At 48.4% G+C, this 10,071-nt stretch overlaps 33 non-coding genes and 8 pseudogenes across 33 annotated transcripts; all 41 read left to right on the forward strand.

The window, feature by feature from the left end:
* Positions 1-99: 99 nt before the first annotated feature.
* LOC135723668 (5S ribosomal RNA) lies at positions 100-218 on the forward strand. The gene has a single exon (XR_010523360.1). It is a non-coding gene; the product is annotated as a 5S ribosomal RNA (ribosomal RNA).
* A 125-nt stretch (positions 219-343) lies between these two features.
* Positions 344-462, forward strand: LOC135724658 (5S ribosomal RNA). Its single transcript, XR_010524321.1, has one exon. It is a non-coding gene; the product is annotated as a 5S ribosomal RNA (ribosomal RNA).
* A 126-nt stretch (positions 463-588) lies between these two features.
* On the forward strand, positions 589-707 carry LOC135724584 (5S ribosomal RNA). The gene has a single exon (XR_010524246.1). It is a non-coding gene; the product is annotated as a 5S ribosomal RNA (ribosomal RNA).
* Positions 708-827: 120 nt separating this feature from the next.
* Positions 828-946, forward strand: LOC135726446 (5S ribosomal RNA; annotated as a pseudogene).
* Positions 947-1,071: 125 nt separating this feature from the next.
* On the forward strand, positions 1,072-1,190 carry LOC135724670 (5S ribosomal RNA). The gene has a single exon (XR_010524333.1). It is a non-coding gene; the product is annotated as a 5S ribosomal RNA (ribosomal RNA).
* A 126-nt stretch (positions 1,191-1,316) lies between these two features.
* LOC135724682 (5S ribosomal RNA) lies at positions 1,317-1,435 on the forward strand. The gene has a single exon (XR_010524344.1). It is a non-coding gene; the product is annotated as a 5S ribosomal RNA (ribosomal RNA).
* A 125-nt stretch (positions 1,436-1,560) lies between these two features.
* Positions 1,561-1,679, forward strand: LOC135724693 (5S ribosomal RNA). Its single transcript, XR_010524355.1, has one exon. It is a non-coding gene; the product is annotated as a 5S ribosomal RNA (ribosomal RNA).
* Positions 1,680-1,807: 128 nt separating this feature from the next.
* Positions 1,808-1,926, forward strand: LOC135725057 (5S ribosomal RNA). Its single transcript, XR_010524710.1, has one exon. It is a non-coding gene; the product is annotated as a 5S ribosomal RNA (ribosomal RNA).
* Positions 1,927-2,051: 125 nt separating this feature from the next.
* On the forward strand, positions 2,052-2,170 carry LOC135724705 (5S ribosomal RNA). Its single transcript, XR_010524366.1, has one exon. It is a non-coding gene; the product is annotated as a 5S ribosomal RNA (ribosomal RNA).
* Positions 2,171-2,296: 126 nt separating this feature from the next.
* Positions 2,297-2,415, forward strand: LOC135724717 (5S ribosomal RNA). The gene has a single exon (XR_010524378.1). It is a non-coding gene; the product is annotated as a 5S ribosomal RNA (ribosomal RNA).
* A 124-nt stretch (positions 2,416-2,539) lies between these two features.
* Positions 2,540-2,658, forward strand: LOC135724729 (5S ribosomal RNA). The gene has a single exon (XR_010524389.1). It is a non-coding gene; the product is annotated as a 5S ribosomal RNA (ribosomal RNA).
* A 126-nt stretch (positions 2,659-2,784) lies between these two features.
* On the forward strand, positions 2,785-2,903 carry LOC135724740 (5S ribosomal RNA). Its single transcript, XR_010524400.1, has one exon. It is a non-coding gene; the product is annotated as a 5S ribosomal RNA (ribosomal RNA).
* Positions 2,904-3,028: 125 nt separating this feature from the next.
* On the forward strand, positions 3,029-3,147 carry LOC135724751 (5S ribosomal RNA). The gene has a single exon (XR_010524411.1). It is a non-coding gene; the product is annotated as a 5S ribosomal RNA (ribosomal RNA).
* Positions 3,148-3,273: 126 nt separating this feature from the next.
* LOC135724031 (5S ribosomal RNA) lies at positions 3,274-3,392 on the forward strand. The gene has a single exon (XR_010523706.1). It is a non-coding gene; the product is annotated as a 5S ribosomal RNA (ribosomal RNA).
* Positions 3,393-3,517: 125 nt separating this feature from the next.
* On the forward strand, positions 3,518-3,636 carry LOC135724764 (5S ribosomal RNA). The gene has a single exon (XR_010524424.1). It is a non-coding gene; the product is annotated as a 5S ribosomal RNA (ribosomal RNA).
* Positions 3,637-3,761: 125 nt separating this feature from the next.
* LOC135723669 (5S ribosomal RNA) lies at positions 3,762-3,880 on the forward strand. The gene has a single exon (XR_010523361.1). It is a non-coding gene; the product is annotated as a 5S ribosomal RNA (ribosomal RNA).
* Positions 3,881-4,006: 126 nt separating this feature from the next.
* On the forward strand, positions 4,007-4,125 carry LOC135724776 (5S ribosomal RNA). Its single transcript, XR_010524435.1, has one exon. It is a non-coding gene; the product is annotated as a 5S ribosomal RNA (ribosomal RNA).
* A 126-nt stretch (positions 4,126-4,251) lies between these two features.
* LOC135724585 (5S ribosomal RNA) lies at positions 4,252-4,370 on the forward strand. Its single transcript, XR_010524247.1, has one exon. It is a non-coding gene; the product is annotated as a 5S ribosomal RNA (ribosomal RNA).
* A 120-nt stretch (positions 4,371-4,490) lies between these two features.
* On the forward strand, positions 4,491-4,609 carry LOC135726447 (5S ribosomal RNA; annotated as a pseudogene).
* A 125-nt stretch (positions 4,610-4,734) lies between these two features.
* LOC135726157 (5S ribosomal RNA) lies at positions 4,735-4,853 on the forward strand (annotated as a pseudogene).
* A 126-nt stretch (positions 4,854-4,979) lies between these two features.
* Positions 4,980-5,098, forward strand: LOC135724586 (5S ribosomal RNA). The gene has a single exon (XR_010524248.1). It is a non-coding gene; the product is annotated as a 5S ribosomal RNA (ribosomal RNA).
* A 120-nt stretch (positions 5,099-5,218) lies between these two features.
* Positions 5,219-5,337, forward strand: LOC135723670 (5S ribosomal RNA). Its single transcript, XR_010523362.1, has one exon. It is a non-coding gene; the product is annotated as a 5S ribosomal RNA (ribosomal RNA).
* A 125-nt stretch (positions 5,338-5,462) lies between these two features.
* Positions 5,463-5,581, forward strand: LOC135723971 (5S ribosomal RNA). The gene has a single exon (XR_010523648.1). It is a non-coding gene; the product is annotated as a 5S ribosomal RNA (ribosomal RNA).
* Positions 5,582-5,707: 126 nt separating this feature from the next.
* LOC135724587 (5S ribosomal RNA) lies at positions 5,708-5,826 on the forward strand. The gene has a single exon (XR_010524249.1). It is a non-coding gene; the product is annotated as a 5S ribosomal RNA (ribosomal RNA).
* A 120-nt stretch (positions 5,827-5,946) lies between these two features.
* On the forward strand, positions 5,947-6,065 carry LOC135726448 (5S ribosomal RNA; annotated as a pseudogene).
* Positions 6,066-6,190: 125 nt separating this feature from the next.
* LOC135724788 (5S ribosomal RNA) lies at positions 6,191-6,309 on the forward strand. Its single transcript, XR_010524446.1, has one exon. It is a non-coding gene; the product is annotated as a 5S ribosomal RNA (ribosomal RNA).
* Positions 6,310-6,435: 126 nt separating this feature from the next.
* On the forward strand, positions 6,436-6,554 carry LOC135726393 (5S ribosomal RNA; annotated as a pseudogene).
* Positions 6,555-6,679: 125 nt separating this feature from the next.
* LOC135724799 (5S ribosomal RNA) lies at positions 6,680-6,798 on the forward strand. The gene has a single exon (XR_010524457.1). It is a non-coding gene; the product is annotated as a 5S ribosomal RNA (ribosomal RNA).
* A 125-nt stretch (positions 6,799-6,923) lies between these two features.
* Positions 6,924-7,042, forward strand: LOC135726449 (5S ribosomal RNA; annotated as a pseudogene).
* Positions 7,043-7,167: 125 nt separating this feature from the next.
* On the forward strand, positions 7,168-7,286 carry LOC135724811 (5S ribosomal RNA). The gene has a single exon (XR_010524468.1). It is a non-coding gene; the product is annotated as a 5S ribosomal RNA (ribosomal RNA).
* A 126-nt stretch (positions 7,287-7,412) lies between these two features.
* LOC135724823 (5S ribosomal RNA) lies at positions 7,413-7,531 on the forward strand. The gene has a single exon (XR_010524480.1). It is a non-coding gene; the product is annotated as a 5S ribosomal RNA (ribosomal RNA).
* Positions 7,532-7,656: 125 nt separating this feature from the next.
* LOC135725089 (5S ribosomal RNA) lies at positions 7,657-7,775 on the forward strand. Its single transcript, XR_010524739.1, has one exon. It is a non-coding gene; the product is annotated as a 5S ribosomal RNA (ribosomal RNA).
* A 126-nt stretch (positions 7,776-7,901) lies between these two features.
* Positions 7,902-8,020, forward strand: LOC135726192 (5S ribosomal RNA; annotated as a pseudogene).
* Positions 8,021-8,146: 126 nt separating this feature from the next.
* LOC135724589 (5S ribosomal RNA) lies at positions 8,147-8,265 on the forward strand. The gene has a single exon (XR_010524251.1). It is a non-coding gene; the product is annotated as a 5S ribosomal RNA (ribosomal RNA).
* A 120-nt stretch (positions 8,266-8,385) lies between these two features.
* On the forward strand, positions 8,386-8,504 carry LOC135723671 (5S ribosomal RNA). The gene has a single exon (XR_010523363.1). It is a non-coding gene; the product is annotated as a 5S ribosomal RNA (ribosomal RNA).
* Positions 8,505-8,629: 125 nt separating this feature from the next.
* LOC135724835 (5S ribosomal RNA) lies at positions 8,630-8,748 on the forward strand. Its single transcript, XR_010524491.1, has one exon. It is a non-coding gene; the product is annotated as a 5S ribosomal RNA (ribosomal RNA).
* A 126-nt stretch (positions 8,749-8,874) lies between these two features.
* On the forward strand, positions 8,875-8,993 carry LOC135724590 (5S ribosomal RNA). The gene has a single exon (XR_010524252.1). It is a non-coding gene; the product is annotated as a 5S ribosomal RNA (ribosomal RNA).
* A 120-nt stretch (positions 8,994-9,113) lies between these two features.
* Positions 9,114-9,232, forward strand: LOC135726450 (5S ribosomal RNA; annotated as a pseudogene).
* Positions 9,233-9,357: 125 nt separating this feature from the next.
* LOC135724846 (5S ribosomal RNA) lies at positions 9,358-9,476 on the forward strand. The gene has a single exon (XR_010524502.1). It is a non-coding gene; the product is annotated as a 5S ribosomal RNA (ribosomal RNA).
* Positions 9,477-9,601: 125 nt separating this feature from the next.
* On the forward strand, positions 9,602-9,720 carry LOC135724858 (5S ribosomal RNA). The gene has a single exon (XR_010524513.1). It is a non-coding gene; the product is annotated as a 5S ribosomal RNA (ribosomal RNA).
* Positions 9,721-9,847: 127 nt separating this feature from the next.
* On the forward strand, positions 9,848-9,966 carry LOC135725058 (5S ribosomal RNA). Its single transcript, XR_010524711.1, has one exon. It is a non-coding gene; the product is annotated as a 5S ribosomal RNA (ribosomal RNA).
* The last annotated feature ends 105 nt before the right edge of the window (positions 9,967-10,071 follow it).

Here is a 10,071-nt window from a genome sequence, read left to right on the forward strand (position 1 = left end):
GTCATTTTTCCCATGAATGCGTCCTTTCTGTAAGCGTTCTCCCATGGCATGGCGTTGCCACATTAGTTTTGAAGTGTCTCTCGAATCAAGTCAGCACTCGCTTACGGCCACGCCACCCTGAGCACGCCCGCTCTCGTCTGATCTCGGAAGCCAAGCAGGGTCGGGCCTGGTTAGTACTTGGATGGGAGACCGCCTGGGAATACCAGGTGCTGTAAGCATTTAATTAATTAAATATTTATTTATGTCATATTTTCCCATGAATGCGTCCTTTCTGTAACCATTTACCGATGTCATTGCGTTGCCACATTAGCCTTGAAGTGTCTCTCGAATCGAGTCAGCACTCGCTTACGGCCACACCACCCTGAGCACGCCCGCTCTCGTCTGATCTCGGAAGCCAAGCAGGGTCGGGCCTGGTTAGTACTTGGATGGGAGACCGCCTGGGAATACCAGGTGCTGTAAGCATTTAATTAATTAATTATTTTTTTTATGTCATTTTTTCCCATGAATGCGTCCTTTCTGTAACCATTTACCGATGTCATTGCGTTGCCACATTAGCCTTGAAGTGTCTCTCGAATCGAGTCAGCACTCGTTTACGGCCACACCACCCTGAGCACGCCCGCTCTCGTCTGATCTCGGAAGCCAAGCAGGGTCGGGCCTGGTTAGTACTTGGATGGGAGACCGCCTGGGAATACCTGGTGCTGTAAGAATTAAATTAATTAATTATTTATGTCATTTTTCCCATGAATGCGTCCTTTCTGTAAGCGTTCTCCCATGGCATGGCGTTGCCACATTAGTTTTGAAGTGTCTCTCGAATCAAGTCAGCACTCGCTTACGGCCACGCCACCCTGAGCACGCCCGCTCTCGTCTGATCTCGTAAGCCAAGCAGGGTCGGGCCTGGTTAGTACTTGGATGGGAGACCGCCTGGGAATACCAGGTGCTCTAAGCATTTAATTAATTAATAATTTTTTTATGTCATTTTTTCCCATGAATGCGTCCTTTCTGTAAGCGTTCTCCCATGGCATGGCGTTGCCACATTAGTTTTGAAGTGTCTCTCGAATCAAGTCTGCACTCGCTTACGGCCACACCACCCTGAGCACGCCCGCTCTCGTCTGATCTCGGAAGCCAAGCAGGGTCGGGCCTGGTTAGTACTTGGATGGGAGACCGCCTGGGAATACCAGGTGCTGTAAGCATTTAATTAATTAATAATTTTTTTTATGTCATTTTTTCCCATGAATGCGTCCTTTCTGTAACCATTTACCGATGTCATTGCGTTGCCACATTAGCCTTGAAGTGTCTCTCGAATCGAGTCAGCACTCGCTTACGGCCACACCACCCTGAGCACGCCCGCTCTCGTCTGATCTCGGAAGCCAAGCAGGGTCGGGCCTGGTTAGTACTTGGATGGGAGACCGCCTGGGAATACCAGGTGCTGTAAGCATTTAATTAATTAAATATTTTTTTATGTCATTTTTTCCCATGAATGCGACCTTTCTGTAAGCGTTCACTGATGTCATGGCGTTGCCACATAAGTCTTGAAGTGTCTATCGAAGCGAGTCAGCACTCGCTTACGGCCACACCACCCTGAGCACGCCCGCTCTCGTCTGATCTCGGAAGCCAAGCAGGGTCGGGCCTGGTTAGTACTTGGATGGGAGACCGCCTGGGAATACCAGGTGCTGTAAGCATTTAATTAATTAATAATTTTTTTTTTATGTCATTTTTTCCCATGAATGCGTCCTTTCTGTAACCATTTACCGATGTCATTGCGTTGCCACATTAGCCTTGAAGTGTCTCTCGAATCGAGTCAGCACTCGCTTACGGCCACACCACCCTGAGCACGCCCGTTCTCGTCTGATCTCGGAAGCCAAGCAGGGTCGGGCCTGGTTAGTACTTGGATGGGAGACCGCCTGGGAATACCAGGTGCTCTAAGCATTTAATTAATTAATTATTTTTTTATGTCATTTTTTCCCATGAATGCGTCCTTTCTGTAAGCGTTCTCCCATGGCATGGCGTTGCCACATTAGTTTTGAAGTGTCTCTCGAATCAAGTCTGCACTCGCTTACGGCCACACCACCCTGAGCACGCCCGCTCTCGTCTGATCTCGGAAGCCAAGCAGGGTCGGGCCTGGTTAGTACTTGGATGGGAGACCGCCTGGGAATACCAGGTGCTGTAAGCATTTAATTAATTAATAATTTTTTTTATGTCATTTTTTCCCATGAATGCGTCCTTTCTGTAACCATTTACCGATGTCATTGCGTTGCCACATTAGCCTTGAAGTGTCTCTCGAATCGAGTCAGCACTCGCTTACGGCCACACCACCCTGAGCACGCCCGCTCTCGTCTGATCTCGGAAGCCAAGCAGGGTCGGGCCTGGTTAGTACTTGGATGGGAGACCGCCTGGGAATACCAGGTGCTGTAAGCATTTAATTAATTAATTATTTTTTATGTCATTTTTTCCCATGAATGCGACCTTTCTGTAAGCGTTCACTGATGTCATGGCGTTGCCACATAAGTCTTGAAGTGTCTATCGAAGCGAGTCAGCACTCGCTTACGGCCACACCACCCTGAGCACGCCCGCTCTCGTCTGATCTCGGAAGCCAAGCAGGGTCGGGCCTGGTTAGTACTTGGATGGGAGACCGCCTGGGAATACCAGGTGCTGTAAGCATTTAATTAATTAATAATTTTTTTTATGTCATTTTTTCCCATGAATGCGTCCTTTCTGTAACCATTTACCGATGTCATTGCATTGCCACATTAGCCTTGAAGTGTCTCTCGAATCGAGTCAGCACTCGCTTACGGCCACACCACCCTGAGCACGCCCGCTCTCGTCTGATCTCGGAAGCCAAGCAGGGTCGGGCCTGGTTAGTACTTGGATGGGAGACCGCCTGGGAATACCAGGTGCTGTAAGCATTTAATTAATTAAATATTTTTTTATGTCATTTTTTCCCATGAATGCGACCTTTCTGTAAGCGTTCACTGATGTCATGGCGTTGCCACATAAGTCTTGAAGTGTCTATCGAAGCGAGTCAGCACTCGCTTACGGCCACACCACCCTGAGCACGCCCGCTCTCGTCTGATCTCGGAAGCCAAGCAGGGTCGGGCCTGGTTAGTACTTGGATGGGAGACCGCCTGGGAATACCAGGTGCTGTAAGCATTTAATTAATTAATTATTTTTTTTATGTCATTTTTTCCCATGAATGCGTCCTTTCTGTAACCATTTACCGATGTCATTGCGTTGCCACATTAGCCTTGAAGTGTCTCTCGAATCGAGTCAGCACTCGCTTACGGCCACACCACCCTGAGCACGCCCGTTCTCGTCTGATCTCGTAAGCCAAGCAGGGTCGGGCCTGGTTAGTACTTGGATGGGAGACCGCCTGGGAATACCAGGTGCTGTAAGCATTTAATTAATTAATTATTTTTTTATGTCATTTTTTCCCATGAATGCGATCTTTCTGTAAGTGTTCACCGATGTCATGGCGTTGCCACATAAGTCTTGAAGTGTCTATCGAAGCGAGTCAGCACTCGCTTACGGCCACACCACCCTGAGCACGCCCGCTCTCGTCTGATCTCGGAAGCCAAGCAGGGTCGGGCCTGGTTAGTACTTGGATGGGAGACCGCCTGGGAATACCAGGTGCTGTAAGCATTTAATTAATTAAATATTTATTTATGTCATATTTTCCCATGAATGCGTCCTTTCTGTAACCATTTACCGATGTCATTGCGTTGCCACATTAGCCTTGAAGTGTCTCTCGAATCGAGTCAGCACTCGCTTACGGCCACGCCACCCTGAGCACGCCCGCTCTCGTCTGATCTCGGAAGCCAAGCAGGGTCGGGCCTGGTTAGTACTTGGATGGGAGACCGCCTGGGAATACCAGGTGCTGTAAGCATTTAATTAATTAATTATTTTTTTTATGTCATTTTTTCCCATGAATGCGTCCTTTCTGTAACCATTTACCGATGTCATTGCGTTGCCACATTAGCCTTGAAGTGTCTCTCGAATCGAGTCAGCACTCGCTTACGGCCACACCACCCTGAGCACGCCCGCTCTCGTCTGATCTCGGAAGCCAAGCAGGGTCGGGCCTGGTTAGTACTTGGATGGGAGACCGCCTGGGAATACCAGGTGCTGTAAGCATTTAATTAATTAATTATTTTTTTTATGTCATTTTTTCCCATGAATGCGTCCTTTCTGTAACCATTTACCGATGTCATTGCGTTGCCACATTAGCCTTGAAGTGTCTCTCGAATCGAGTCAGCACTCGTTTACGGCCACACCACCCTGAGCACGCCCGCTCTCGTCTGATCTCGGAAGCCAAGCAGGGTCGGGCCTGGTTAGTACTTGGATGGGAGACCGCCTGGGAATACCTGGTGCTGTAAGAATTAAATTAATTAATTATTTATGTCATTTTTCCCATGAATGCGTCCTTTCTGTAAGCGTTCTCCCATGGCATGGCGTTGCCACATTAGTTTTGAAGTGTCTCTCGAATCAAGTCAGCACTCGCTTACGGCCACGCCACCCTGAGCACGCCCGCTCTCGTCTGATCTCGTAAGCCAAGCAGGGTCGGGCCTGGTTAGTACTTGGATGGGAGACCGCCTGGGAATACCAGGTGCTCTAAGCATTTAATTAATTAATAATTTTTTTATGTCATTTTTTCCCATGAATGCGTCCTTTCTGTAAGCGTTCTCCCATGGCATGGCGTTGCCACATTAGTTTTGAAGTGTCTCTCGAATCAAGTCTGCACTCGCTTACGGCCACACCACCCTGAGCACGCCCGCTCTCGTCTGATCTCGGAAGCCAAGCAGGGTCGGGCCTGGTTAGTACTTGGATGGGAGACCGCCTGGGAATACCAGATGCTGTAATAATTTAATTGATTAATTATTTTTTTTATGTCATTTTTTCCCATGAATGCGTCCTTTCTGTAACCATTTACCGATGTCATTGCGTTGCCACATTAGCCTTGAAGTGTCTCTCGAATCGAGTCAGCACTCGTTTACGGCCACACCACCCTGAGCACGCCCGCTCTCGTCTGATCTCGGAAGCCAAGCAGGGTCGGGCCTGGTTAGTACTTGGATGGGAGACCGCCTGGGAATACCTGGTGCTGTAAGAATTAAATTAATTAATTATTTATGTCATTTTTCCCATGAATGCGTCCTTTCTGTAAGCGTTCTCCCATGGCATGGCGTTGCCACATTAGTTTTGAAGTGTCTCTCGAATCAAGTCAGCACTCGCTTACGGCCACGCCACCCTGAGCACGCCCGCTCTCGTCTGATCTCGGAAGCCAAGCAGGGTCGGGCCTGGTTAGTACTTGGATGGGAGACCGCCTGGGAATACCAGGTGCTGTAAGCATTTAATTAATTAAATATTTATTTATGTCATATTTTCCCATGAATGCGTCCTTTCTGTAACCATTTACCGATGTCATTGCGTTGCCACATTAGCCTTGAAGTGTCTCTCGAATCGAGTCAGCACTCGCTTACGGCCACACCACCCTGAGCACGCCCGCTCTCGTCTGATCTCGGAAGCCAAGCACGGTCGGGCCTGGTTAGTACTTGGATGGGAGACCGCCTGGGAATACCAGGTGCTGTAAGCATTTAATTAATTAATTATTTTTTTTATGTCATTTTTTCCCATGAATGCGTCCTTTCTGTAACCATTTACCGATGTCATTGCGTTGCCACATTAGCCTTGAAGTGTCTCTCGAATCGAGTCAGCACTCGTTTACGGCCACACCACCCTGAGCACGCCCGCTCTCGTCTGATCTCGGAAGCCAAGCAGGGTCGGGCCTGGTTAGTACTTGGATGGGAGACCGCCTGGGAATACCTGGTGCTGTAAGAATTAAATTAATTAATTATTTATGTCATTTTTCCCATGAATGCGTCCTTTCTGTAAGCGTTCTCCCATGGCATGGCGTTGCCACATTAGTTTTGAAGTGTCTCTCGAATCAAGTCAGCACTCGCTTACGGCCACGCCACCCTGAGCACGCCCGCTCTCGTCTGATCTCGTAAGCCAAGCAGGGTCGGGCCTGGTTAGTACTTGGATGGGAGACCGCCTGGGAATACCAGGTGCTCTAAGCATTTAATTAATTAATAATTTTTTTATGTCATTTTTTCCCATGAATGCGTCCTTTCTGTAAGCGTTCTCCCATGGCATGGCGTTGCCACATTAGTTTTGAAGTGTCTCTCGAATCAAGTCTGCACTCGCTTACGGCCACACCACCCTGAGCACGCCCGCTCTCGTCTGATCTCGGAAGCCAAGCAGGGTCGGGCCTGGTTAGTACTTGGATGGGAGACCGCCTGGGAATACCAGGTGCTGTAAGCATTTAATTAATTAATAATTTTTTTTATGTCATTTTTTCCCATGAATGCGTCCTTTCTGTAACCATTTACCGATGTCATTGCGTTGCCACATTAGCCTTGAAGTGTCTCTCGAATCGAGTCAGCACTCGCTTACGGCCACACCACCCTGAGCACGCCCGTTCTCGTCTGATCTCGTAAGCCAAGCAGGGTCGGGCCTGGATAGTACTTGGATGGGAGACAGCCTGGGAATACCAGGTGCTGTAAGTATTGAATTAATTAATTATTTTTTTATGTCATTTTTTCCCATGAATGCGATATTTCTGTAAGTGTTCACCGATGTCATGGCGTTGCCACATAAGTCTTGAAGTGTCTATCGAAGCGAGTCAGCACTCGCTTACGGCCACACCACCCTGAGCACGCCCGCTCTCGTCTGATCTCGGAAGCCAAGCAGGGTCGGGCCTGGTTAGTACTTGGATGGGAGACCGCCTGGGAATACCAGGTGCTGTAAGCATTTAATTAATTAAATATTTATTTATGTCATATTTTCCCATGAATGCGTCCTTTCTGTAACCATTTACCGATGTCATTGCGTTGCCACATTAGCCTTGAAGTGTCTCTCGAATCGAGTCAGCACTCGCTTACGGCCACGCCACCCTGAGCACGCCCGCTCTCGTCTGATCTCGTAAGCCAAGCAGGGTCGGGCCTGGTTAGTACTTGGATGGGAGACCGCCTGGGAATACCAGGTGCTCTAAGCATTTAATTAATTAATTATTTTTTTATGTCATTTTTTCCCATGAATGCGTCCTTTCTGTAAGCGTTCTCCCATGGCATGGCGTTGCCACATTAGTTTTGAAGTGTCTCTCGAATCAAGTCTGCACTCGCTTACGGCCACACCACCCTGAGCACGCCCGCTCTCGTCTGATCTCGGAAGCCAAGCAGGGTCGGGCCTGGTTAGTACTTGGATGGGAGACCGCCTGGGAATACCAGGTGCTGTAAGCATTTAATTAATTAATAATTTTTTTTATGTCATTTTTTCCCATGAATGCGTCCTTTCTGTAACCATTTACCGATGTCATTGCGTTGCCACATTAGCCTTGAAGTGTCTCTCGAATCGAGTCAGCACTCGCTTACGGCCACACCACCCTGAGCACGCCCGCTCTCGTCTGATCTCGGAAGCCAAGCAGGGTCGGGCCTGGTTAGTACTTGGATGGGAGACCGCCTGGGAATACCAGGTGCTGTAAGCATTTAATTAATTAATTATTTTTTTATGTCATTTTTTCCCATGAATGCGATCTTTCTGTAAGCGTTCAGTGATGTCATGGCGTTGCCACATAAGTCTTGAAGTGTCTATCGAAGCGAGTCAGCACTCGCTTACGGCCACACCACCCTGAGCACGCCCGCTCTCGTCTGATCTCGCAAGCCAAGCAGGGTCGGGCCTGGTTAGTACTTGGATGGGAGACCGCCTGGGAATACCAGGTGCTGTAAGCATTTAATTAATTAATTATTTTTTTTATGTCATTTTTTCCCATGAATGCGTCCTTTCTGTAACCATTTACCGATGTCATTGCGTTGCCACATTAGCCTTGAAGTGTCTCTCGAATCGGGTCAGCACTCGTTTACGGCCACACCACCCTGAGCACGCCCGCTCTCGTCTGATCTCGGAAGCCAAGCAGGGTCGGGCCTGGTTAGTACTTGGATGGGAGACCGCCTGGGAATACCAGATGCTGTAATAATTTAATTGATTAATTATTTTTTTTATGTCATTTTTTCCCATGAATGCGTCCTTTCTGTAACCATTTACCGATGTCATTGCGTTGCCACATTAGCCTTGAAGTGTCTCTCGAATCGAGTCAGCACTCGTTTACGGCCACACCACCCTGAGCACGCCCGCTCTCGTCTGATCTCGGAAGCCAAGCAGGGTCGGGCCTGGTTAGTACTTGGATGGGAGACCGCCTGGGAATACCTGGTGCTGTAAGAATTAAATTAATTAATTATTTATGTCATTTTTCCCATGAATGCGTCCTTTCTGTAAGCGTTCTCCCATGGCATGGCGTTGCCACATTAGTTTTGAAGTGTCTCTCGAATCAAGTCAGCACTCGCTTACGGCCACGCCACCCTGAGCACGCCCGCTCTCGTCTGATCTCGGAAGCCAAGCAGGGTCGGGCCTGGTTAGTACTTGGATGGGAGACCGCCTGGGAATACCAGGTGCTGTAAGCATTTAATTAATTAAATATTTATTTATGTCATATTTTCCCATGAATGCGTCCTTTCTGTAACCATTTACCGATGTCATTGCGTTGCCACATTAGCCTTGAAGTGTCTCTCGAATCGAGTCAGCACTCGCTTACGGCCACACCACCCTGAGCACGCCCGCTCTCGTCTGATCTCGGAAGCCAAGCAGGGTCGGGCCTGGTTAGTACTTGGATGGGAGACCGCCTGGGAATACCAGGTGCTGTAAGCATTTAATTAATTAATTATTTTTTTTATGTCATTTTTTCCCATGAATGCGTCCTTTCTGTAACCATTTACCGATGTCATTGCGTTGCCACATTAGCCTTGAAGTGTCTCTCGAATCGAGTCAGCACTCGTTTACGGCCACACCACCCTGAGCACGCCCGCTCTCGTCTGATCTCGGAAGCCAAGCAGGGTCGGGCCTGGTTAGTACTTGGATGGGAGACCGCCTGGGAATACCTGGTGCTGTAAGAATTAAATTAATTAATTATTTATGTCATTTTTCCCATGAATGCGTCCTTTCTGTAAGCGTTCTCCCATGGCATGGCGTTGCCACATTAGTTTTGAAGTGTCTCTCGAATCAAGTCAGCACTCGCTTACGGCCACGCCACCCTGAGCACGCCCGCTCTCGTCTGATCTCGTAAGCCAAGCAGGGTCGGGCCTGGTTAGTACTTGGATGGGAGACCGCCTGGGAATACCAGGTGCTCTAAGCATTTAATTAATTAATAATTTTTTTATGTCTCTTTTTCCCATGAATGCGTCCTTTCTGTAAGCGTTCTCCCATGGCATGGCGTTGCCACATTAGTTTTGAAGTGTCTCTCGAATCAAGTCTGCACTCGCTTACGGCCACACCACCCTGAGCACGCCCGCTCTCGTCTGATCTCGGAAGCCAAGCAGGGTCGGGCCTGGTTAGTACTTGGATGGGAGACCGCCTGGGAATACCAGGTGCTGTAAGCATTTAATTAATTAAATATTTTTTTATGTCATTTTTTCCCATGAATGCGACCTTTCTGTAAGCGTTCACTGATGTCATGGCGTTGCCACATAAGTCTTGAAGTGTCTATCGAAGCGAGTCAGCACTCGCTTACGGCCACACCACCCTGAGCACGCCCGCTCTCGTCTGATCTCGGAAGCCAAGCAGGGTCGGGCCTGGTTAGTACTTGGATGGGAGACCGCCTGGGAATACCAGGTGCTGTAAGCATTTAATTAATTAATAATTTTTTTTTATGTCATTTTTTCCCATGAATGCGTCCTTTCTGTAACCATTTACCGATGTCATTGCGTTGCCACATTAGCCTTGAAGTGTCTCTCGAATCGAGTCAGCACTCGCTTACGGCCACACCACCCTGAGCACGCCCGTTCTCGTCTGATCTCGGAAGCCAAGCAGGGTCGGGCCTGGTTAGTACTTGGATGGGAGACCGCCTGGGAATACCAGGTGCTCTAAGCATTTAATTAATTAATTATTTTTTTATGTCATTTTTTCCCATGAATGCGTCCTTTCTGTAAGCGTTCTCCCATGGCATGGCGTTGCCACATTAGTTTTGAAGTGTCT

This window comes from Paramisgurnus dabryanus, chromosome 9 (genome assembly GCF_030506205.2).
Source record: "Paramisgurnus dabryanus chromosome 9, PD_genome_1.1, whole genome shotgun sequence".
In the NCBI taxonomy this organism is placed as follows: domain Eukaryota; kingdom Metazoa; phylum Chordata; class Actinopteri; order Cypriniformes; family Cobitidae; genus Paramisgurnus; species Paramisgurnus dabryanus.